At 34.8% G+C, this 23,436-nt stretch overlaps 1 protein-coding gene across 1 annotated transcript in view; it reads left to right on the top strand.

Annotated features, from left to right (window-relative positions):
• The window catches only part of FAM133A (family with sequence similarity 133 member A), a 31,361-nt gene that overhangs the window by 1,699 nt on the left and 6,226 nt on the right, over positions 1–23,436 (top strand). The window contains exon 3 of the mRNA XM_037512999.2: positions 20,606–20,661. The gene's annotated coding sequence lies outside the window, so the exon portion shown is untranslated. The remainder of the gene's footprint in view (positions 1–20,605; positions 20,662–23,436) is intronic.

The following is a 23,436-nucleotide window of genomic DNA, read 5'->3' as shown; positions in this document are numbered from 1 at the left end:
TACACATTTTTCACCTGTTATAAAAAATTAATCTTGGACACCTACTATATGCACCTGTGAAAATTAGTCATGGGATAAATTCCTAGAAATGGGAGTGCTGGAATAAATTGTATGCTTATTTTATTCTTTGATACATATTGTCAATCTTTCGCTGGAAAATTTATACAAATTTACAGTCACACCAACACTGTGTAAGAATTCATTTCTTATGTCTTTCAACTAATATATTTGTGTGCCTGCCATGTGCTTGGTCCATGTGGTAGAGGATGGCAATAAAATGGTGAATGAAAACTTACTGTACTGGGTGTATATGCTTTCATTTCATAATTTAAATCAAAACAGATACTATGAAAGCAGTGATTTAAATCAATGGGGTCATGTCTTAAATATTGTTCTGCAGCTTATTATTTTCATTCAAAATGATGGAAATCTTTTTTGAATGAATGATCTTACCTTTTATAGATCTCAGTGGCTTCATATACACATTAAACTTTGTATCATCAGAAAATGATATTTTGGAGTAAGCAATTAGTTATGGATCCAGATATTTTGAATGTTTTTACTAGCTAGCTAGTTTTTGTTGTACCATTATTTGATAATCTTTCTGCTCACATTTATTTGAAACAACACCATTGTCTTGTATTAACTAAATTGATTAGGTCTCTTTCTGAAGTCTCTTCTGATCTGTTGACTGTATTTTTTTCTGCAAACAACTGAAACAGTTTTTAAATAACTTTATATTTTGTGTAAAATATATGTATTAATTGAAAAAAGTCAGATAGTATATTAAAACACAAATAACAAATTAAAAGTAACTCAAAAAAACACTGAAAGGCAATCACTAGTCTCATTTTTTAGTGAATATCTCCAAATTAATTTATTATTATGTATGTATTTGTTTCTCTTAGATTAGTGGTAAGATTGAATGTCTTTTCATATGTTTATTGTCCATTTGAGAATTGTCCATTCAGATCCTTGATTGGTTTTCCACCGAATTAAGGGGAAAATTAATTGGTGGTGAAATTCTAAAGGTAAAATAATATTGGATTTGATTTAAAACAACTATGACTCTTTTAAAACATATCTGTTTCAGCTTATGATATTGGATAAATGTGTCTCAATTACATCTTTCATTCTAAATTTATCTACTTGGGTTGTTGTTTAGATGCTTTTCAAGGATTAGTACTTAATCACTCACACTGATACTAGAAAAGTTTGGATTGAACCAGGGAGAATAAAAAGAAAAAAAAATCTTCTGAAAACCTCAAACAGATAATATATTAATAAAGTATTCTGATTCTCAATTTTGACATAATTTTTCCCCTAAGCCATACACTATAGATAACTTCTTCTAACCAGTGGTCTACTTTTTATATATATGTACCATCTTAGGTTTCTCATAACACACTTTTATTTTTGTACCTTTTTATCTGTTAGTTAATTTTATAATGTTAGATCCCTAAAATAAAATAACCTTTTTCTTCATATAATGGATTCAATTTATGCATCATGCCATCTATTTTCTACTGTAAGTATTTTATAAGTGTTAGTTCTAGGATGCAATATGTTTTCTTTTCTTCATAAGGCTATCTATACATTAATTGCATAATGATATGTACTCTGTTCCATTAGATTATGGTATTCTGTTTGGGGTGAAATGTTCATACTTCTATGTGAGATGATTTTTAGCACAGAATATGTTGGTAAACTCAGAATGAGCATGACTCTTGTATATCTGTTTACACCTTCCCTGATATGAATATATAACCTCACCCACCACCCGTGCCACACAAACACACATACATAATATACAATGACAAGTGCTAAAGCATCATATTTTGTTGTAGGTATTTAAGAAGCCAATGTCGCAAGTTAATTTATTTTTGGACATATTTTTATTCTTATTTTTGTTAGTTCATATAGACAGGCTTTATCTGAACACGCAAGTTAATTCTTTTTAAAAATAATTTTAGTGAAGTATAATAGACAAAAAAGAGACAACTGTACATAAAGTGAATAATCTGATATTTTGATAATTCTCTATACCTGTGAAGTCATCACCATAGTCAAAATAATGAAAAATTTTATCATCCCCAAAGGTTTCTTCATGCCACTTTATGATCCTTTTGTGTCCTTAGGCAACCACTGATCTTCTCTCTGTTTATGTAGATTAGTTTGCCCTTCCTTAGATGTTTCATCGATAGAATCATGTAATCTGTCCCTCTTTTAGCTACTCTTATTTTACTTAGAATAATTATTCTGAGATTCATCCATGTCGTGTGCATCAAAAGTCATGTCTAGTTGATGAATCCATTATTTAGGTATACTATAATTTGTTAATGGGCATATGTTTTCAAGTTTTGTTTTGAGACTGCAGCTAGTCCAGTAATTTTTTATTCACCATTTGATTGCTCTCCTATACCACGTGTACCTGGCACATAGCAGGCACAAAAATATAGTTGACAGACAAAATAAATGATGCTGCCATATTAATTTGTATTTCAGTCTTTGAAAGGACATGTGTTTTAATTCCCTTTAGAAAAATATCTATGAGTGGAATGATTGGATAAAATGGTATATGTATTTAACTTTTTAAGAAATTACCTGTTTTCCAAAGTGGTTTGTACAATTTTGTATTCCTGCCAAGAGTGCCTGTAAGTTTTTTCAAATTTAGCTATTCTAATAGGCATGTATCTCACTGTAGTTTTCCTTTCGATTTCCCTAATGACTAAAACTAATTGAACATCTTTTTGTGTATAGAGTTACCATCCACATCTATTCATATTTATAGTCATATTCATATTCATATTATACATATTTCATATTCATATGAAATATCTATTCATATTTTAAGTTGGATTTACTATTGAGTTTTGAGAATTCTTTATATATTTGTATTCTGAATACAAGTCCTTTATCAAATAAAATTTCTGTTCAAAGATTTTCTCCCAATTGGTGGATTTTCTTTTCACCTAATTAATAACGCCTTTCACTTTTTTCCAAAGAGCAGAAGTTTGTAATTTTGATATGTTCATCTTATTTTTTTTGCATTATTTTATGGATGATGCTTCTGGTGTCATCTCTAGGAAATCTTTCCATAGCCTATGGTCACAAATATACTTTTCTGTGTGTTTTTAGAATTTTTGTATATCAGGTTTTAAATTTAGATGGATTGAAATTGAAATTATTTGTTTTACATATTGATATCTAATGGTTCCAGCATCATTTTTTGAAAAGACTATACTATCTCTACTGACTTAACTTTACACCATAATTAAAACAAACTGTCCATATATGTGTGGGTATATGTTGAACTCTATGTTGTTCCATTGTATACTTGTTTTAATAAGCTCATTGATTAATACAGCAATGATATTAGATAATGGGCAGTTTATGTCACTTTTTTAAATTAAATTTATTTATTTATTTTCTTACATCATTGTTCATTTTTGTAGAGTATTTGATTTCATATGTAGTCCTTAGTGTTACCCCATGACCACTGTACCCCTAGTCCATAACCACAGTCTCTTGTGCTCTTTTTCCCCATGTTTTGATGCCTCTCTCTCCTTCTCCCTCCTCCTCCCTTCTGTCCCTCACATCTATGGTCAGATTGCAAGTTCTGTCTTTTTTCTGACCCTTTGTTCAATTTCTCTATATTTCACATATAAGTGAAACCATCTCATATATCTCTTCCTTCTGACTTATTTCCCTAGCATAAGCCCTTCCAGTTCCATCCATGTAGCTGCACTTTTATTATCTCTGTGCTCCCTCTCTAAAATGGAGCTAATAATGGCACATAGAACTTAAGTTCAGTATTATTTGCTATTTTCTAAATATTGTAATTTATTGATATTGTGTATAAAGAAACCTTTCTTGTTATATAATTTAAGCCACTCAGCATTTCTTATGCTGCGACTTATGTTGTGGAAGCAGCCTAAGAATGTACAAATTGAGATTCTTCCAACTCTAATATTCATAAAGGTGGAAATTTCATGGAACTTGGCAACTTTTTGATTAATAATAATATTAGGTCCTGATATTCTAAGTTCAAATAGCCACACATCCAACTTGTCTTTATCTCCCTATAAAATAGCTCCTGTAACCTCAAAGGAAAAATAATTATCACAGTTTTAAATGAAATCCAAAACCAGGTATTATTTTAATATTTTACACCACATACAGTGCTTTTCTTTCTTGAGAGCTTTCAAATTCCTGACTTATAAATTGTGCAATCTTCATTACCTGAAACTAAAACTCACTGTATCTCATTTTCACCAATGTCAGTGATTTTGGTTTAGGGGCATATTAGTAAGTAGATAAAAATTGTTCAGGTCCTCTGATAATGGATATTTTTCCTAAGCATATGTAGTTCATAGCTGTTACTGACTAATAACTATTTATCACTTCCAATGTATTTATCACTTCACAAACCAGGTCCCTGATGATGAGCGAATGTATAAAAAAGATGTTTTATATATACATAATGAAATGCTATTCAGCTATAAAAAGCCATTTGTTACAACATGGATGGACTTTGAGAGGAGGACACTACATTTTTATGACCCCATTGAGGGCTTCATTATCATCTTCATACTATCCTTTATGATATTATCATCATATCATTATTACTGTCCTCACTGAGGATGCTATGATTAAGCAAATAACTTCTTACCTAAGGTTACATTGCTTATAATTAAAAGAACTCATATGTAAAGCTAGTTGGTTGATTACAGACATTTTTTAATTATTCTACTATACCATCTTTAATGAAAAAAAGTGAATGAATGAACTGAACCAGAGGTGCTAGAACTAGTTTTATCTGACAGTCATGGTCACTGTTCCATTCCTCTGGTAGTAGTTATGTTCTCAGGTGTTAGCATTTTTAGGGGCACCAGTCGTTGAGTTTTTCTGGCTTATACAATAATCTTAGCTTGAAAAAGTATAATAGAACAAACTAATTTAATGAAACTGATGGTTTTCATTAATTCTAAACATGCTTAACGACTTTATTTGGTTAACAGCCAAACACTGGGAGGTCAGAGCTTAAAGCAAATGCCAGTGGATCCAATCTACAATTAAATGAAAAGTATCCTAGGAATTTTTCCATTTAAGTATCCCTAGTGGCAATGGAACCTGTACTTTGAGGAGCTCTAAGGTATGACCTAACCTAACGGTACCCATTGAAAGCAGGGTACTCCCTTGAAATCTACACATTTTAAACATGAATTTTATTTGTATTCCAGAATTTATTGACATTAGTTTTTTATAGAAGATTTCCTATCCCTGAGTAAAATTGTTATCCAGAAAGAGCATAGACTCTGGGGTCAGACTGCCTGGATTTAAATCCTCCCACTTACTGTCTGTATGACCCTGAACAAGTCACATATCTCCAACCCTCGCTCTATTAAAAAAATATAATAATAGGAACTGGGGTAATCTATGTAAATTATTCATCAGGTTCATAAATGCTCAATAAGTGTTTTCTATTATTATACCAGTCACAGGACCTTATAAGGATTCCTATCCCAGACAACTATACTCCAGGACTCAAGCTAATAAATTTAATCAGCTCAAGTTGCTGTGTTTTAACTTAAAAAAATAAGTTGAATTTACCTTTTTCATATTAAGTCACATTTTGTTGTTAAGGGGAGAATGAATGTCCTTAGTTATTTTTCACTGTTGCAGATTTTTCTATTAAATTATATGCTTACAATGTGGTAAAGATGTATGCTTCAGCAAATCTCATATTAATATTTCTAGGTGAAGCTAGCTAACATTTCACTGTTCTCTATCTCAGTAATTACAAAGAGGAAGCAAGGTAACTGTATAGTAACTGACCATAAGTGAGTAAATGAACAGGATGTCTAATGAACTCATTTTTTTTTATTATCAAAATCTCCACTTACTACAGAATAATAAATAACGGAACCATACCTTCTCCAGATTCATTACTTTGTTTTAGTGACTCTTAAACTAGATATAAATAAAATGTCAAAATTGTTAAATTGAACAAATTTATCCATATTGCTCTTACAATTAATGTTTGTCTGTCTAAAAGACTAATAATCACCCATTTAAAGGTAACCAAGTGCTCCAATTAACACAATCTCCTTATCTGACATCATAAGGATGAGTTCTGCCTTTTCTGGAAGAAAAAAATTAAAATGATATAAAGATAGAATTCATAAATTATTAGAATAGCCAATCTGCTTGCAGGCACCTCCAAGCTGTTCCTTAGCTTCTAATATATGCTATAAATAGTTCTTTGAAAAATTGTCCTGAAAACACTTTATAAAACCTCCTCTAATTGCAAAACTTTAGTGATACACCACTGTTTGTAGTCAGACCTGTGTCTTTTAACCTCTGGCGACCTTGGGCAAATTTCTCAACCTCCTTTGCTTCTGGTTCCTCATCTGTAAAACAAGTATATTACTGACATCTATCTTATAGAGCCATAGTGAATTTTTGATAGCTTATACATGTAAAATTAGAACATGGTGAATGCTCAGTGAATTCTAACTTCATTACTAGACTTCTCCAGAAACACCCAATGTGGTGTCAGTCTTTAATTTCATTTCCTTCAGGGCTTATTTACTTGGGTAACATTACATTTTTTTATGCTCTTTGATAAATATTGTAATGAGCCACATAGACCCTTATCTGTACAAATACATGTTCTTTTCCTAGGTATTTTTAAAATTTCCCTAAGAAAAGGACTGAGATATTTCTGGTGTATAACTATTTTTGCACATAGTAGTGCACTGCGCAACACACTTATTGCTTATTAACATACTGAACTAATGAGCTGACTCTTGATAGGAATATTTAGCTTCTCACTGATGTAAATCCTTTAATTATATCTTACTTTATTAATTATTTTTCCTTAAATATGCCAAGTTTACTGGTACTTAACCTGACATGCAACAAATCATATTGTTTACTAAATTATTAGGATTTATAAGATTTAGTCTTTTAGTAACCAACTTCTAAATAATAGCACCTCACACAACTCTTTAATAGCTGGGAGATACAGAATCTTCAGAAGAAAAATATGGAATCTAATGAGGGTTGATATTTCATATTAAATTAAAATTTATATTCACATAACCCTGCTGTTTTGTTAGTGTTTTATTTCTTGTTTTTATGATGTTAATTTGAATTTTATTCGCCTTGCGGTTGTAGTTGTAATATTTTAATGTTATAGTTGAATAAAAGCTCTATGTAGAAGTTTAAACCTATATTAGTGTAACAATATAGTAAATATATACATATATTTCATTGTACTTTATCGTTGTTATTGAAGTACCATTATTTTACATCCTTGCTAGTATTTTGATAGTATAAGATTCCCCGACCATTGTCCCGCCCCAGGAATGGTCACCGCAACCTTTCTGCCACCAAAGCACCCATAGTCTTCTGCCATAGTCCACTGTGGTCTCTCTCAACCCCCATTCCCCTGTTTTCATCCTTCTCACTCCCCCTCTGAAAGCCTAAAGATCAATGGTGAATTTTCAAGAAATGGTTTTAAAGTTTGTCTTTGTCTGATCCTTTGTTTTTTCTATATTCCACTAATAAGTGATACCATCCGTTATTTATCTTTCTCCTTTTGGCTTATTTCACTTAATATAATCCCTTCTAGCTCCATCCATGTTGCTGCAAATGACATGAGTTTATCTTTTTTGACTGCTCAGTAGTTTTTAGGAGTACACAATATTCATATCCTTATTACCAGATTATCACATCGTCTTGATTCACTCATCTGTTTTGGGGCTATTGTAAATAGTGCTGCTATAAGCATGGGAATGGAGGTTTCCTTTTGAATATGTTTTTGTATTTTTGGGTAGATACTTGGGAGTGGGATTTCTGGGTCATACGGCAGATCAATTTTCAGTCTTTTGAAAAACATCTACACTGTTTTCTATAGGGGCTGAACCAGTTTACATGCTCACCAAGTATAAGAAGCTTCCTTTTTTTTCTACATCCTCACCAGCATTTGTTGTTGCCAGTCTTTTTGATATGGGCCATTCTCACCAGTGTGAGATGGTATCTCATTAAACTTTTGATTTGCATTTCCCTGATTGTAGGTGATGTTGAGCATTTTTTTTCAAATACCTGTTGCATTTCCTTTTTGCAGAAGTATCTTTTTAGTTCTACCCATTTCTTGACTAGATTGTTTGCTTTGTTTTTGTTGAGACCTGTGAGCTCTGTAGACCTTTGATATCATCCTTTGTATGGTGGGAAAATATGTTTTCCCATTCAGTAGGGTGTCTCTTCCTTTTAGTTATAGTTTCTTTCACTGTGCAGAAGCTTTTTAGTTTGATGTGGTCCCAGATGTTTATCTTTCTTTTGTTTTCATTGCTGCTGGAGACATCAGTAAAGATACCTCTGAGGTTTCTGTCTTGGAGTATTTTGTCTGCTTTCTTCTATGTATTTTATGGCTTCAGGTCTTACATCCAAGTTTTTCATCCATTTGGAGTTTATTTTCGTGTATGGTGTCAAATAGTGGTCTAGTTTCATTATTTTGCATATTGCAGTCCAATCTTTACGCACCATTTATTGAAGAGCCTTCCATTGTTCCAGTGTATATTCTTCCTTCCTCTGTCATAGATTAGCTGTCCTAATATTGTTAGTGGGAAAAGGATGCACCTTCCCTTTGATGGTGATGGGATTTGGAGTTCCCAGTCTTTGGCTTTGACCTGGGGTGGGGGTGGAGTCCACAAAGCCTGTATGGAATTAGCTTTGGGACATCCTTTTCCCCCTAACAATATGTCTGGGTTTATTTCTGTTTCTTAATTCTAATTCCATTAATCTATATTTCTGTTTTTTTTTTTTTTCCCCAGTACCATGCTGTTACAATTATTATGGGCTTCAGAGTATAAAGTCTGGAAGTGTAATGCCCCCTATTTTTTCTCCTTTTTACCATGACAACTTTGACTTTTGGGGGTCTTTTGTGATTCGATGTGAATTTCAGTTATGTTTCCTCCAATTATTTCAAGAATGCATTGAGGTTTTTACTGGAATTGCATTGAATCTGCATGTTACTTTTGGTAAAATGGTCATTTTAGAAATATTTATTCTTCCAATCCACGAGCAGGGGATATCTTTCCATTTCTTTGTTTCTTCTTGTGTTTCTTTAACAGTTTTCCTTGCATAGGCCCTTCATCTCCTTTGTTAGGTTTACTCCTAGGTATAGCTTTCTTCACTTTTTTTTTTTTTTTTTTTTGCGGGGGGGTGGTTTTAAATGAGATTGTTTTCTCAATTTCTTTCTTTTGTGCTAATTTTTTACATATAGGAAGACAACTTATTTTTGTTCATTGATTTTGTATACAACCTACCACTTTACTAACTGGTTTATTGGTTTAATTAGTCTTTCTATGTATTGAGTTGTCTTATTTATATTACCATGTCATCTCCAAATAATGATAGCTTTACTTCCGTCTCTATTTGGATTCATTTTATATCTTTCTCTTGCCTAGTGGCTCTAGCTAGGACTGCCAATACTGTGTTGAGGAATAGTGGTGAGAGTGGACATTCTTGTCTTGCATTAGATCTTAATGGAAAGGCTTCCAGTTTTTCACCATTGAGAATGATGCTAGCCGTAGGTTTGTCATATATGGCTTTTATTATGTTAAGATGTGTTCCATTTACCCCTTTCTTTCTTTCTTTCTTTCTTTCTTTCTTTCTTTCTTTCTTTCTTTCTTTCTTTCTTTCTTTCTTTCTTTCTTTCTTTCTTTCTTTCTTTTCTTTCTTTCTTTCTTTCCTTCTTTCTTTCTTTCCTTTTCTTTTTTTTTCTTTTTTTTTTTTTTTTTGGTGGGACCCTTGCCCGCGGCGGGGGAATGAACCGGCGCTGCAGAGGCTGCGGGCAGCCTCGCAGCCCAGTGCTCAACCGCTGCACCACCAGGGGAGGCCCTACCCCTGTTTTTTTAAGAGTTTTCATCATAAATGGATGTTGAATACTAGCAAATGCTTTCTTGGCATCTATTGATATGGTCTTATGGTTTTAGCTTTCTTTTTGTCGATGTGATTAATTACATTGATTAATTTTTGGATGTTGAACCATTCTTCTATCTCAGGTATAAGTCCCACTTGGTCATAATGTATAATCTTTCTAATGTATTGTTGGATTTCATTTGCTAAGATTTCATTGAGGATTTTAGTATCTGTGTTCCTTAGGGATATTGCTCTGTAGTGTTTTCTTTGTGTGTTGTTTTTGTTTGGTTTTGGTATTAGAGTGATGTTGGCCTCATAAAATGTTTTTGTAAGGATTCCTTTTGTCTTGAGTTTTTTAAATATTTATTTATTTATGCATCAAGAACTGGGGTACAGGCCAGAGTTGTGGGGGGGTGTTTGTGAGAGGATTCACTGGAGACAGAGTGGGGAACAGAACAGCAGATTGACTGAAATACACTGCTGAGGGGAGTAGCGGGTGAGTCAGGAGAGGTCTGCTGCGCCATGTGGGTAGCTCCCTGGCCAGATCAAACTCGTGCTGCAGTGGCTGTGGATAGCTTCATAGGTTGCATCTTAATCCCTTGCAACACCAGGGAGGCCCTTGATATTTTGAAAGAGTTTTAGCAAGATAGGTGTCAGTTCATCTTTGATAATTTGGCAGAACTCACTTATGCAACCATTTAATCCTGGGCTTTTGTTTTTTGGAAAAGTTGATTACTTTTTCAATTTCCTTGCTTGTGATTGATTTGTTCAGGTTTTCTATGTCTTTCCTATTCTGGTTTGGATGACTATATAATTCTAAAAATTTGTATGTCTTGTCTAAGTTGTTGATCTTGTTTATACTTAATGTTCATAGTAATCTCTTATTATCCTCTGGATTTCAGCCATATCAGTTGTAATTTCCCTTTCATTTTTGATCCTGTTTATTGATATTTCTCTGTCTTTTTCTTTAGCATTTTATTTTATAAAGCAAGAATTCTAGAAAATAATTATCTGAAAATTGTTTTACAGATGACAGGCAATTAAAGGGAACTATATGTCAAAAATATCATGGTCTGTATTTTCAATAACTTATACTGTGGATATCATAAAAATGACTCCTCACTAAATCTCAGTTAAGATAAACAAGCTCTAGGGATGTGCTGCACAACATTGTACATGTAGTTGACAACAATAATTTATGGTACACTTTAAATTTAAAAAGATAATATGTCTCATGTTAATGGCTTTATCATCATAAGGTAAAATAATTTTAAAAAAATTCAGCACTGTATATGATTTAAGGATATAGATTCACATCTCTCTAGATGTATGTTACCACTATCAAGCACCCACACATCATATACAGTATTGTTAGTTAATTTTTTAAAAAATTACAAAATAACTAAAAAGTAAAAAGATAAAATTTACCAATGGAAATAAACAAAATGTAGATTGGATTGTGCAAATGCAACTCAAATGTATTTTCATTAAAGAGCATATTAAAATAAAAGTTATAGTTAAATAAAGAGAACCAGATTTTTTCTTTCTTATCAGAGCCTTGTTGCTTGAATTAAACATTATCCTTAAATTTCTCTTGGCAATGTCTTGTGGTTTTCAGTATGTAAGCCCTAACTGAACCTTTGAGCTGAAAGAACTAGGGGTAAGGATTATTGGGAACCACTCCAGGTTCTAATTCCATGGAGTCCTGCTCTGTATACCCCAAATCAGTGATTTTTGAAGACAAGACTTCTCGGATAAATGTCTGGTCAATGGACCAAATGTGTGGTAAATTTCAGGGTTTGAAATGGCTGTTTTTGTTAACTTTCTCCAGGTTTCTTTTATTAAGATTTATTTATTTATGTATGCATAGAAGAACTGGAGTGTAGGGCAGAGGTGTGGGGGGTGAGAGGATTCATCAGAGACAGAGTGGGGAGCGGAACAAGTAGATCTACTGAAATACACTGCTGAGGGAAGCAGCAGAAAAGACAGGAGAGGTCTGCTGAGCTGTATGTGGGTTAGCTCCCTGGCTGGGGATTGGACTCAGGCCATAGAGGTGATAGTGCTGAGACATATTCCCTACGCCACCAGGGAGGCCCCATAATTTTCTCCAAGTTTACAATGTTTTTCAATGATAAAATTTCCTGATCTTCACCTTGCCATAGCCAGAAGTTCTACTATCCATGTATATTTTTTTAATAAGTGTATCTACTTTATTTTTATTTTTTTAAGATTTATTGATTTATTGATTTATTGATTTATACAAGCACTGGGTACAGTCAGAAGCGCAGGAGGATGAGAGAATTCACCAGAGCCAGAGCGGGGAGCAGAGCAGGCAGAAGGACCGAAGTACACTGCTGAGGGGAGCAGCGGGCAGCAGGAGAGGTCTGCGCACCATGTGGGACCCTCCTCCGGTGGCCGGGGAGCAGCCGGGGATAGAACCGGCGCTGCAAAGGCTGCTGGCAGGCAGCTTTGCAACCCAGTGCTCAACCGCTGCGCCACTGGGGAGGCCCTACTATCCATATATTTTTATGAGAATTTGTGTTCCAAACACTTCTAACTTCAGAAAGCCACTGACAGAATATCTATTAAGCTATGTCAATTCAGTCATAAGGCATGTTAAACTATAATTGTAAAGAAAAACATAAGGCTTACTGAATTTTTTCCATTGCATTAATTAGGTGTTTATATTGTGATAAAACAGCTAGTGAAATTGCCTGCATAATTTAATCCAAATAAATATATGTAGAACACATCTTATATTTTTGATACCACAGGAAATAATAGATAAATAAATCATTGTTACCCTGTTGTTTCTAAGTCTAGGAAAACTTTAGTATAAGATATTTCAGACAAGTAAGTACATTTTTTCATGCTTCAGACTTAACCAACTTCCTATTAAATTTTCTACTTGCATGTCTAACAGGCATCTAAAACTTAACATGTGCAAAAACAAAGTTGCCTACCTACCCTTCATCACTAATTTTTATTTAGCCACATCTACCTCTATCTGCAAAGTTCATCTTTGATTCATTTTTCTAACAACCCTCTGTCTAATCAGTCACGGAGTCCTCTTGGTTCTACCTCTAAAAGAGTATCTTATAACTGTCCATTTGTCTCCTTCTCTAGAGTCAACATCCTAGTTCCAGAACTCATCTACTGCCACCAGCCCATTCCAAACTATCAAACGTGGACTAATGCATAAATTCATCACCTTGCATTCCTTCTTAGCCTACTAATATTCTCTCTCCATATAAGGATTAAAGTGATCTTTTAGAAATTAAAATATGATCATATCACTTCCCTACTTAAAACTTCCAGTGGTTCCACATTTCTTGTTGAATATAAAGGTCAGTTAAGGATGGTTTTTGAGAATCATGGCATTCTAGCCCCAACTAATCCAAGTTACCATCATCTATCACCTAGATTAACATACCTTCTGCAACCAGTCTTATGTACCTCCTATTTTCCACATTTTTTTAAAAGATATGCATACAGGAGCTGGGATACAGGGCAGAGGTGCAGGGGGAGGGGAGAAGTGAGAGGATCACCAGAGACAGAGTAGGGAGCAGAACAGGCAGATTGACTGAAATACACTGCTGAAGGGAGCAGCCGGGGAGGCAGGAGAGGTCTGCTGCACCATGTGGGTTGCTCCCTGGCCAGGGATCCAACTAGTGCTGCAGTGGCTGTGGTTAGCTTCATGGATTGCATCTTAACCTCTTGTGCCACCAGGGAGGACCTATTTTCCACATATTATAGAGAGTGTTTTTTCTAAAATGTAAATAAGGGACCTCCCTGGTGGCCTAAGGATTAAGTCTCAGCACTCCCACCTCGACAGCCCACCACAACAGCCCTAGTTCCATCCCTGGCCAGGGAGCTAACCCACATGACACAGCAGACCTCCCCTGTCTTGTCTGCTGCTCCCCATAGTAGTGTATTTCAGTGGATCCACCTGCTCTGCTCCCCACTCTGTCTCCTGGGGAATCCTATCAACAAACCACTCCTGCTGTATCTCTGGCCTACACCCCAATTCTTCTATGCAAGAATAAATCAAATCTCTTTAAAATGCAAATAAAAGCTTGTTTCTTTTTCATCTCTATTCAAAATTTCTGATGTTGTTTGGGACAAATTTAAAATATTTAATATTGCTTATAATGTCTTTCATGATCATGCTTCTACCCATTTTCCAGCATCATCTTAGGACACCATCCTCATTGATTATTACCTTCCAGTCATGTTGGTCTATTGTCTTCCTCCCCCACCCATTCCCATTGTTTATTGAAGTAAAGTAGATTTACTTTGTTATATCTGTTTTGGGATACAAATATATATAGTCATACTCTACCTACCTACCACCAGTGTCCATTCTGCTGTCAGATATTATGAGTTTATTATTTGTTTTGTTTTGTCTACTTCTTTTGAAATGTTTCTCTGTATTCCACATATAAGTGAGGCCATCTGGTATTTGTCTTTCTCCTTTTGACTTAGTTCACTTAGCATTATCCTCCCAAAACTCATTGCTGTCTCAGTAACTCTACATATGTTTTTCATTCTGTTTTAATACCTTTCACCTGACTAATGGCTATTTATTGCAGGTATTATTTTAAATCCTACTTTCAAACAGAGATCTTCCCTGATCCTATACACCAAACACTAGTTATGTGCTTTCATCAAACCCCATACATTTTTTATAACACTATCATAGTTTAATTATGTAGTTATTGTGAATTTATTTAATATTACCATCCCTAAAATCAATCAGGTTATGGACCATGATTTTATTGTAATGTCACTAGCATTTTCTAGCAGACTGCTCAGTATATAGTAATCACTCAATAAATACTGGTTAAATGAATGAATGAACATGCTCTGAGAATTTAAGGGGGAAATAAATTATTTCCTACTAGGAGGATCTGGAAGTTCATGGATGAAACAAAAGTTATTCTGAGAATGAAAAAAATATCAGAAAGTAGAAAGTCAAACATTAGAAAAGGTCCTGTAATATCTGAGGAATAGTAAGGTATTTTCTGTGTCTGAAGCATATTTATCTCAGTGTTATATGGAGAAAGAGAAGAGAATAAGAGGAAGTTCCTGCTTCTATGCCAGGTCTTTCTGCCAAACTGAGGAATTCAAATTCAATGAAACAATCTTAGGTGAATGACTAAATTGGGACTTTTTTTCTCCCCAAAGAAAGGTAACTAAATTTGGCAATGTAGAAGATGAACTGGAAAGAGAAAAAAACTAAAGAATAATATATATGTAAGTAGGGCATACCTGGTGCACAATATTTGCATATAAATCTGTTATTTATGAGACCCTCCAAATTAAGTGTTCCTCTGTGTGTGTGTGTGTGTGTGTATAATATTGGTATAACATCACTGAGATATATATTATTTTACTTCAGAATTTGCTTTGAAACTTTTGTTCAGTGGGATCATAAGTATGCCCTTTATACCTTTATGATATCAGGATAATTGTTAATACTAACAATTATAAAATATTAAATTATAGCAGTATGACACATTCATATTTTGAAATATGTATGCCTTATTTCATTTTCACCAAAACCCATAAAATAGATAATTTTTTTCTTATTTTATTGCTCTGAAGACTAGATTCACAAAAGCTAAGAGACAAGGCCTTTCTTACTTCAGCACATAAATGTACATTTTAGTACTAATTTTATTGTTGTTGTTTTTTATAATTAATTTTTGAAAAGATTTATTTATTTATTTATGTAAGCACTGGGTACAGTCAGAGGTGCAGGAGGGTGAGAGAATTCACCAGAGCCAGAGCGGAGAGTAGAACAGGCAGAGTGACGAAGTACACTGCTCAGGGGAGCAGCGGGCAGCAGGAGAGGTCTGCGCACCATGTGGGACCCTAGCCTGGTGGCTGGGAATCGAACCAGTGCTGAAGAGGCTGTGGGCAGCTTCGCAACCCAATGCTCAACCGCTGCGCCACCGGGAGGCCCTATAATTAATGTTTTTATAATAAAAGTTTTATTACTAACTTTTATAACTTTGAGGCAACAACAAAGTTAGCATTTGCTTCCTTCATTTGCTCTTTTAAAGTATTTCCACATGCTATAATATAAAGTTTGGACAAAGGCTGAGCAAAGAATTACCTAAATAAAATGATTCTAAATATAAATTCTTCATTAAAATCCAAATGCTGATTGTCATCTAGAGAAAAGCTCTATATTTTAGACCTTTTTAAAATTTAGGAATTATTTTTAAAAGGGGCAGAGTGGATATCCACACAGAAGAATCACATTGGATTGGCAGAACAGACACCATATTTTTATATGTGAAAGGTGAGGGAAAGAAAAAAAAACTGAAGCAGAAATGCAAAAATGATGAAAATGCCAACATGCCAATATCTCTGGGGAAAGATGTTATGACATGCTTATTATTTATAGTATTTCATTTGAAATTTATTTTTTAAATCCTTTAGTTTTTAGATTCATTAGTTTTTTAGATCCTTTAGTTTTAGGTTAACAACAAAATCTAGAAAAAGGTTCAGAGATTTCTCATATACCTTCTTCCCTTCCACATGCATAGCCTCCCCCATTAACAACATCACTTACCAGAATGGTATTTTTTTTAAAGATATATTTATTTATGCATACTAGATCTGGGGTACAGGTCAGAGGTGTGAGGGATGAGAGGATTCACCAGAGACAGAGTGGAGAGCAGAAAAGGCAGACTGACTGAAATACACTGCTGAGGGGAGCAGCAGGTGAGTCAGGAGAGGTCTGCTGCACCATATGGTAGCTCCCTGGCTCCCACTGTGGCTGCGGATATCTTCATAGATTGTGTCTTAACCCCTTGCACCACCAGGGAGGCCACAGAATGGTATTTTTTAAATCAAGGATGACACTACAGTAAAAATCTGTTATTTATGAAACCCTCCCATAAGTTTATCTGTGTATATTTGTGTATGTGTGCGTTATTATTCTACCAGAGCAAGATAAACTACCTGCAAAATCAGCCCAAGAAGCTGTTTCTGAGTAGCCTCATCATAATTACCCAATGTCATAGTTTACCTGAGGGTTTACTCTTGATGTTATATATTCTGTGAGTTTGAACAAACGTATAATGATATGTTTCTATCAATATAGTATCACAAAGAGTATATCCAGTGTCTTAAAAATCCCCTATGTTCTCCCAATTCATCTCCCCTCTCATCTCCCCACCTCTTGCAACCACTGATATTTATATTGCCTCCATAAATTTTACCTATTTCAGAATGTTGTGTAGTTAGAATATGGCTTCTTTCCCCTATTAATATGCATGTAAGTTCCTTCCACATCTTTCCATGACATGATAGCTCATATCTTTTTTTAGTGCTGAATAGCATTGCATTGTCCAGATGTATCAGTTTATACATACACATACTGAAGGATATTCAATTGCTTTTGCATTTTGGCAATTATGACTAAAAATATTATAAATGTGCAGGGTTTATTTTTTGTCGCATAAGTTTTCGACTCCTTTGGATAAATACCAAGGAACATGATTTATTGATAATATGGTAAAAATATGTTTAATTTTCTAAGAAACCTTAAAAATGGCTTCCAAAGTGGTCAGACCATTTTGCATTCTTGCCAGCAATTTATGAGAATTTCTGTTGTTCCACATATTTGCTAACATTTGGTAATATCAGCATTCTGGATTTTAGCCATTGTAATAGATTGGTAAACGTATCTTGTTTTGATTTTTGTTTCCCTGATAACATATCGTGTTGAGCATCTTTTTATATGTTTCTTTGCTGTCTTTATGAAATGTCTTCTAACACAGGAAAATGCTTTGAAAGTGTTCTCTAATTACTGCAATATAATGCTTATAATATAAAGCTTGGGCTATGGGCATTTTTACCATTGGGGTATGGTATAAATATCATTTACTGAACATTAAGAGCTCTTTACAATTCTATCACAATATTTTCTAATCCCAAGTTTGTTGTAAAATCGGTACAATTGAGGTTAGAAATTCAAGTTGAAAATGAGAAAACTCAAAGGCCATAGCAAGATAAGCCCTTGGAAAATCAATCCCAAACTACTTCTAAGTAGATAATTCAATTTAGAAAAGTTCAAGTTCTTCTTAAGTTTCAGAGATACATGGATAGAATGTGATCATAGGTTGAAAAGGTAAAAAATGATCAGTTAAGGAAAGACTGAATTGGGTCTCCCTGGTGGTGCAGGGGTTAAGTCTCAGCACTGTGAAGCAATTCGTAGGCACTGCAGCACAAGTTGGATCCCTGTCCAGGGAGCTAACAACCTACATGGCGCAGCAGACCTCTCCTGTCTAGCCTGCTGCTGCTCCCCTCAGCAGTGTATTTCAGTAGATCCACCCGTTCTGTTCCCCACTCTGTCTCTGGTGAATCCTCTCATCCCCTGCACATCTGGCCTATACCCCAGTTCTTATATGCATCAATGAATAAAATAAATCTTTAAAAAGAGAGAAAACTGAATTATCAGAAAGAAAATTACCACATTAGGAAAAATCAGAGAACCACCTATGAATTTCTAGCAATGTCTAGGGAAGACAGTGTCATAATTAGCAAATTGGAATACTCAAGTCTCCAACCCAGTGTTGGAGAAGGATAGGTAGATCAAATTAAATCCTGAGGCAGTAAACATTACGAGCATCTACTGACTTGTTTAATGATTCCAGATTCACCATGGAAATTTCTGATTATAATTTAGTTTTGTATGTGTGTTATCTAATAGATTCAGAATACGATGTTCAACAATCTGAACATTCCTGTGTTTACATTTCTCATTATAAACTTTTAGATTGCTTTTGATATCTTGTGACTTTAGTTAGTTTGAATTAATCACACTAATCCTGGTTCTACTGACACACTGACAGAATAGTAGGTAGTATCTACATGGAAGTATCTATATCCTATCTCTAGGGAAATGCATGTGGGAGAGAACATCCACCCATTTGCAATCAATAAAAGAACTAGGTAGTCATACAGATACATCATTAAAAGAGGAGTCAGTAGATGCTCTTACTGTTTACTGCCTCAAGATTTAATTTGATCTAACTTATTTTGCCTATTCTCTTTATTATTCTTGTTGAAATTTACTCTATGGCAATGTTTTTCAGACTTTAATTTATACTAAAATAACCTGAGGAATTATTTAAATTATAAATTCCCGGGTCTCACTCACAGAGATTCTGATGTAGTTGGTCTGGGATGTTGTTTATGAATCTGAATTAATTTTTTAAGCACCTATAGGATACTGACCCTGAGAAATAATGGATGATCAGCACTATTCTACAGAGGCCTTTCCCATCATCAATATGATTTTTATTCTTTTTTTAAGATTTATTTATTTATGCATACAAGTACTGGGGTACAGGCCTGAGGTGTGGGGAGTGAGAGGATTCACCAGAGACAGAGTGGGGAACAGAACAGGCAGCCTGACTGAAATACACTTTTTTTTTTAAAGATTTATTTATTTATTTATACAAGCACTGGGTACAGTCAGAAGCGCCGGAGGGTGAGAGAATTCACCAGAGCCAGACACGGGGGGCAGAACAGGCAGAAGGACCAAAGTACACTGCTGAGGGGAACAGCGGGCGGCAGGAGAGGTCTGCGCGCCATGTGGGACCCTCAACCAGTGGCCGGGGAGCAGCTGGGGATCGAACCAGGGCTGCAGTGGCTGCGGGCAGCTTCACAACCCAGCGCTCAACCACTGCGCCACCGGGGAGGCCCCTGAAATACACTGTTGAGGAGAGCAGTAGGCAAGACAGGAGAGGTCTGCTGCAACATGTGGGTAGCTCCCGGGATGGCTGGGGATCAAATCGTGCTGCAGAGGCTGCAGACAGCTTCAAAGTGCTGTGCTTAACCCCCGCCACCAAGGTGGCTCTGATTTTTATTCTTGAAGGATTCATTTGCTGGGCAAATTTTCATCCTATTTTTGTTAATTGGCTAAATTTGTGACATCATAACCAGTTCCAGGTGTCCAATTGGTAAGAATTGTATATTCAAATCACAGGGAGCATTGAGGAAGTAAACAACAACTGTATGCAAAACTGATTGGGGTTGGCCAGCTTCACTGTGTCATGTGTCCTAGGTGAAGAACATAAAATAAGATCTTTGAGAAGGTTTACCCTGTTCAGGAGAAGAAGCAGATAGGAGACCTATCACCCCCCCAAAATCGCCATCATCTCTTTATAGCCAGCCCAAATAAAACTAAATAAAAGCAATGTGCTTCCTATAAAAACAAAGCTTAACTTCCTAACTTTTTAAAAAATCCAGTTTGATATACCTGTAAAAATGAGTAACTGACTGAGGATATGCAGTTGGAAAAGGATTCAGAAAATAGAACAGGGGAAAGTAAGAGTCACGAATTGGGCTAGAGGGTATAGACTAGAGCTACAACCAGGAATCGGCAGTAGTAGGTTTGAGTTAATCAAACTCCAAAGTCCATATAACTGTTTATTAGATTTTTCCAACATTATTATTTATAAGAATCACCTGAGGGTCATGTTAAATATGTGAATTCATTACCCGAGAAGTTATGATTCAGTAGGTGTTATGTGATGCCTAGAAATCTGTATTTTGAAAAAGTATCCCAGATGACTTTGATGCAGATGCCCAGTGGACTTACTTTAAGAAAACTTTCCTTAGAGGAATGGCTCATCAACTTTTTTTATTTCAGGATTCCTTTACACTATTATAAATTATTGAGGACTCCAGAGTGCATTTGTTTATGTGGTAAGTAATATCTGATGAGTAACGGGTACAGATATTTATAGTATTCAAAATTAAAACTGAGAAATGTTTAAAATACTAACTCATTTGAAATAAGATAACATTTTAACTAGACAATATCTCTGTGAAAAGTAACTATATTTTCCAAACTATCAATAGCAAACCTTGATGTATTATTTTACATTTTTACAATAAATTACTTGAAAGCTGAGTTAGTAGTTTTCATATCTACTTCTACATTCAAACTCTTGTGATATGATATTTTGGTTGAAGTATTTGAAGAAAAACACAAAATAGCCTACTTGGAAAAAGGAGAACCATACAGAATCACAAAAAGGATCATGGAGACCCTCTGAAGTCCTGGGACCACACTATGAATTACTATCTTAGAGTAATGTCTGTTAATGCTATCAGCAATGTCTGTGTTGGTCAGTATATGTTAATTATCAAATTTAAGCACACCAAGGAAAGTTGAAAAGTAACATACTCCTTACATTGTTTTGATTTGTTAAATTATTTCATATGATTTTCCCCAATATTATCTTTTCTTAATTTACTTTAAATTTGAAGGAACTATAGGAATAGAAAATGGAAGTTTAGGTGTTAGGGCAGATTTTTTTTAAAAGAACTGGTTTTTAAAACAATGATTATATTGAGGATAGAGGATTTTCAGTAGGCAATCAGAAACGAATGTATTAGGTAACCAATTATAGGTTGGAAAACTGAAAACAGGCATCAATCTGTACTTACTTCGATAGTTAGTTACAATTGAATAAATAATTATAATGAAAATAACTATAATTATGAGAAAATGTTAATCATATATGACCTATTGAGGATTGTTATTTTGCCTGAATAAAAGAATGTTTTATTCTGATCAGCTTATCTTTTTAAATTTGGTTAGTGTTTTTGTTCCTTTAAGCTTGAGCTCTAAAACCCATACTTACAGTCAATTTAGTACAAGTACTTTAACAAATAGTATCTTACTTCTCATTTATGTTTGGTCAAAGTGGAAGAACCTAAAAAGAAAAACTAGAAAGGAGCACCTGGAAAGGTGAGTGGAAAACCAAGATTATGTGTAATCTTGGAAGCCTGGAGGAAGTGTTTCAAGGATGAAAGAATAATTCACTCTGTCACTTGATACTGATCGATGAAGTTAAAATAAAGAATGGGAATTGATTATTAGATTTAGCAGCATAGAGGTTATTAATGATTCGAATAACAAAAGTTGGCCCATTGGAGTGGTTGAGGAAAAAGCCCCATTGGTGTGTATTCAAGAGTGAATGGGAGGAAAAGAGTTTAAAACTGTATTTATAGCTATTTCTAGGAGTTTTGCTATTAAAAAGGGGGGAAACAGAGATATGGGGAAATTGCATTGAGAACTGTGATTTTTATTGGTTCAAATGGGAGAAACAATAACATTTATTGCTGAAGTTTCAAGAGGTTCGGTCATGAGCATAATACACACAGATGTTTTCCTATTAGAACCTATAATTTAGTGGAGAAAATGGTATTAAACAAATGATCACATGCATAGATAATTAGCATTACAGTATTAAAGGAAAAAGAGTTTATCATTACGTAATTGTGAGATCTACCTTTTTCAAAGACATCAAGAAAGGCTCCTTATATGTGGAATATAGAAAAACAAAACAAAGGGTCATATAAAGTCAAACTGAATACTAACCCTTGAAACTGACTGTGCTATGTGGGCAACCGGAGTGGGGGAGGGGAAAGGAGAGGGATGAGAACAGAGAGATGGAGGAGCACAAGGGTCTATGGTGGTGGACTAAGATTCTTGGTGGTGGGTGCACTCTGGCAACAATGCCTGAAGGGGGGAATCCTACACTCCTATAATGCAAACAACATGTAAATCAATATAATACAATAATAATTTTTTTAATAATAAATTTTATTTTTATATTCCCCATACAATTGCAACCCCTTATTTTGAAACCAATCCTCCCCTCCCGCCCTCTAACCCCCATAGAGTGTCTCTGGTTCATAGTTTTTTGTTGATTTTGATTTTCACTTTCTTATAGTTATTCATTTTCCTGGTCCCTTATTTAAGTTTTTCTATTCCTGCTATGAGTGAGACCATCCGGTATTGTTTTTTTCTTTCTGGCTTAATTTCGCTGAGCATGATCCCTTCGCCTCCATCCATGTTGCTGCAAATTGCATGTGTTTATCTTTTTTGAATGCTGAGTAATATTACATTGTGTGTATGTACCACATCTTCTTGATCCAGTCATCTATTTTTGGGCATTTGGGTTGTTTCAAAAGCTTAGCTTTGTAAATAGTGCTGCTATAAACATAGGGGTGCAGGTGCTCTTTGAATTGATGTTTCTGTGTCCTTTGGGTAAACCCTAGGAGTGGGATTGCTGGATCATATGGAAGCTCTATGTTTAGTAGGTCCAGAAATCTCCACATAGCTCTCCACAGTGGTTGGACCAGTTTGCACTCCCACCAACAGTGCAGAAGAGTTCCTTTTTCTCCCACACCTCGCCAACATTTGTTGTTGTAGTTTTTTTAATATGTGCCATTCTCACTGGTGTAACATGGTATCTCATGGTAGTTTTGATTTGCATTTCCCTGATTGCAAGTGATGTTGAACATTTTTTCATATGCCTGTTGGCCATTCGCATTTCCTCTTCAGAGAAGTTTCTTTTAGCTCTTCTGCCCATTTTTTGACTGGATTATTTCTTTGTTGTTGTTGAGTCTCATCAGCTCTTTGCAGATTTTTTGTGATCAGTCTTTATCATTAGTGTGGGTGCAAAA

The sequence above is a fragment of the Talpa occidentalis genome, unplaced genomic scaffold (genome assembly GCF_014898055.3).
Source record: "Talpa occidentalis isolate TD23 unplaced genomic scaffold, MPIMG_talOcc4v2.1 talOcc4.15, whole genome shotgun sequence".
In the NCBI taxonomy this organism is placed as follows: Eukaryota; Metazoa; Chordata; class Mammalia; order Eulipotyphla; family Talpidae; genus Talpa; species Talpa occidentalis.
The sequence above is the reverse complement of the archived record's forward strand: the minus strand, read 5'-3'. Positions and strand labels throughout refer to the sequence as shown.